This window comes from Lathyrus oleraceus, chromosome 4 (genome assembly GCF_024323335.1).
Source record: "Lathyrus oleraceus cultivar Zhongwan6 chromosome 4, CAAS_Psat_ZW6_1.0, whole genome shotgun sequence".
NCBI classification, from domain to species: domain Eukaryota; kingdom Viridiplantae; phylum Streptophyta; class Magnoliopsida; order Fabales; family Fabaceae; genus Lathyrus; species Lathyrus oleraceus.
In genome coordinates, this window is record NC_066582.1 from 125,338,505 (window position 1) to 125,342,650 (window position 4,146).

Here is a 4,146-nt window from a genome sequence, read left to right on the forward strand (position 1 = left end):
TTTCACATAATTTCAATAAAGCATCTCTTATTTGTAAAGTTTGAAATATCAAAACTTTCACACTTTTAATTCAACTTTCCAACGTGTTTGTGACAATGATTTAAGTGTTAGTCTAGGGGTATGATCTTGTAAACTTTTTCTCCTTTTAGTGAAGGTCAAAATAGTGTATATATATATATATATATATATATATATATATATATATATATATATATATATATATATATATATATGTTGTAGCATTCCAAAAAAAGATGTAGCTTTATGACAACAATTAGCCATGTCACAAAGTAATAATTAATTTAAACTATGAGAACCACGTATAAAATGATCTGGCATTAATGTTTAAAAATCTTTTTTGCACTCCTTGATGTTTTCATTTCATATTAACCCATTATCATAACCTTGTTCTCTTAGGTTACTAATATCAAATCGAATAATATTTATCTAATTTATAATTGCATCAAAAAGACCTTTCCCAATTGTATCATTAACTATTAAAACTTCTAAAAAAATATTCACAAATTTATATTGGAGTAGAAGAAATACCAACACATCGTAAGACAAAAGTCATTTGCTCTTGATGGCTTATATTATGAGTGTAGTCAAGTATAATTAAAATATATTTTGTATTTTTAGTTTTTTGAATAATTTTTGTTTTAATTTCATTTGCTATCAAAATTATTAATTCATTTTGTATCCTATGCCCAAGGTAATGATTATAGATTTCTTTATCTTTAATTCGACGAATATGTTCTTGCATTATAGGATCAAATTCGGCAATCATTTAGATAAGCCTTAAGAAATTTCCATTATGTTCTTGATGAACCTTTTCATTTGCCCCACAAAAGGCTAAGTTTTTTCCAAGAGTTTTAATAACTGCAATTATTCTAAATAAAATATTTCTCTGATGTTCTCTATCTCTATTATTTATTTTTGAACATGTATGTCAATTATTTTATTTTTTAACAATCTTATTTCTAGATCAATCCTTGAACTCATATTAACGATGTCACTACTACATAAAACACATATAATGACGGTTATGAAACACATATCATGACGGTTGCACGTCTGATGTTAGGTAACGTGTGATTCTATTTATGCTGGTTACCATAACGGCGCGTGTGACTGTGGTTATAAGCTAGATAGTACGCTACCTATCACAACGGTTATATTAAATAATCATTATGATACATGTAAGAGTTTATTATAAAATATGAGATTGTTTGTTTTTCTCTGCTCCTCATTAACCATATACAACCATTCAAAAAGAATTTTGAGATAATAATCCAAAAAATTAAATTATTTTTGAAAAATAACTTAAACGGTCCAATATTTTTCGAATTGCATGCATAGTGTAATTCATGATTTCCTCATTAACCCATATAATTTGATTCAATCATAAATTCTTCCAAGTAATAATGAAGAATGAATGTCTTATAAGTCTTTCACACAAATTTTGATTTCCTTTTTTTTCTTCTAGTTTATTCTGCAAACAAAAAAATTTATGTGAAAGACTCAAACTGTCATCCATTTATCATTATTATTTTGAAGAATTTGTGGCATTGAATCAAATTTTATGGGCTAAAGAAGAAATCATGATCACTAAATGCATGCAATTCGATAAACATTGGATCGTCTAAGTTGATTTTCAAGAATAATTTAATTTTTCTAATTATTGTCTCAAAAATCTATTTAAATGAATGCAAGTTCAATGAGAGGTTAGTGAAATAAGCAATCACACATGATATAACAAACTCACTAACAATATTTATCAATAAAAATATTTATTAATTAACATAGATTAAGACAACTTGATAACTAACTGTTCCTATAATCTATTAAATACATGGAAGGCAGTCTTCAATCTTCATGCCTAGTTAAATTCGTGCAGTTCTTAAGGTCTTCCTCTGATTTATAATCAGTTGCATCCAGATTCATTAGGTCCTTCACAATAGCCTCTATCTTTCTTATATTTTTAGGGTTAATATTCTTGATAAGAATCTTTTTATAGCATGTTCCACCAGACGGTTCAACAATAGTAACGTGATCCCTAACAGCTTCAGCTTCCTTGGCTTTGTTCAACCATAACTCCAACATATGAATAACCTCCTTTGAAGCCTTAATCTCTTAGACAAGTTTGCTCCCACTAACTTGATCTTGATTCATGTTGAGAAAAGGATCTGAAACCTTAGAAAAGGATATGAAATCTAAGAATAGATGGTGTCAAAGTGGTCATAGGGAAGAGAAACCCTTTTTTAAAACCTAAACCTAAAGCATATCCAAACCAACAACAAAACATGTGAAACTGAAGTAAATAATATGAAAATCATGTGAAACATACAACAATAAAAAACCATAAACTATCAAATAAGAAGAAAATTATGTGAAACATAACAACATACACAAAAATGAGAGAATAAGGAACAAAAAGAATACCTTTATGTATGAAGAACAAGGTTGAGGCTATACTATAGAATAAGAAAGTTAATGAAGAATAAGAAGAGAGAAAATGTATGTTAGGATTTTGCTATGAGAGATACAATGATATTGTCAAGAAGCAAGAGTTAATTTACTTATAGATATGTAAACAATTTCACCATGGTCGTATTCAAAAACCATGATGAAATGTAATTCCTTCCGCAACTGTTAATATTATCAACCGTGGTGATATGTATTTTAATTTTAATATGTATATCATATTATAAGGACATGACTCATTGTAATGAAAAAGTAGAAAATTATTGGAGCTGAGACTCGAACCTTGTCTCTCCATGAATGTATAATCACAATTAATTGTTTTGACCGTAATGCAATGTCTTCTAGTAAATATAAAAAAAATGTGTCCAAAAATGAGGTATTATCATGGTTAACTATAAGACCATTGTAATTTAGTGTTACCAAAGGTATATTTTATAGTAGTGTCTGTTCATTACACATCTCATGACTCCTCAATTTGCTAACTTGCTTATACTAGAAAAAGTATTAAACATTTACAACAAAAACAAAATAGTTTATCCAAATTTTGAGAATATATTAGTCATCTTCTTTCATGTTTTTCTCCGTTTGGTAATTTTTTAATATGAAATGAGGAAGAAAAATGTCTTAAGGATTCATCCTTAGGAAAATCTATATCGATAACTTTAAGGGGACATTTTTTCTACTAATAAATCTCTCAAATTGGTACTAATATTTATCCACTGACTTGGATCACATATATTTTTAACGATGTCTGTTAAAAGTATAATTCTCTGTGTCAAAGCAGCAATGTCGATATAATCAGTTATTGTCGAAATACTTTATGTCGAACTTGTAATAGCTGTCGAAAGAAGTGTATCTTCGACAAAGATTTTAGACTCAGCTTTACTTGTGTGTTTTAATTTAGTTAGTTAGGTTAGTTGGAGATTTCTTGGTGTACAAAAAATATCATCCTATAAATAGGGAGTAACCTTATTGTTGTATACGTGTGAATAATTGCAGTTTTATAAGAAAAGAGCAAAGAGAAACTCAACAGTTTTACAATTCCTCTTCTTCCCTCTATAGTTGAAACCCTAAACTCTTTTTCCCAAAATCAATTTTATTTTATTCTTTCAATAATCATTCTGCATCAATATAATCTTACAACCAAGATTGGTTGATTCACCCAAGTGAAGAGTGAAGAACAAGAGGAGTAATCAATCAGAAAGATTGATTATTGTTCATCAATATTTGGTTCGGAATTCTCCATAGTTTGGTGAAGTTCCACATTGGGAGTTTGGCGTATCTCCAACATCTGATATCTAGAGCACTGGTTGTATGATTCTTGGGAATCATAACATGATGAATCATCTGAACTAAAAATTTTCAGCGAGTCTCCCAATTGTGAAAAAATCGAATTATGAAAATTGGTGCAAGCAGATAAAGGTTGTTTATTGTTATCAAGATCTTGGGGATCTTGTGAAGGTGGGAGTGATGCCGCTTGCAGAAAACTTGACGGATGAAGAAAAAACTGCACACAAAGAATTGAAGAAGAAATATTATAAAGCTCTCTTTATGATTCATTAATGTGTTGATGCAAATAATTTCAAAAAGGCCAGTGATATTTAATCATCAAAAGAAGCATGGGAAATTCTTGAGGAATCAGTTGAAGGTGTTAAGAAGATG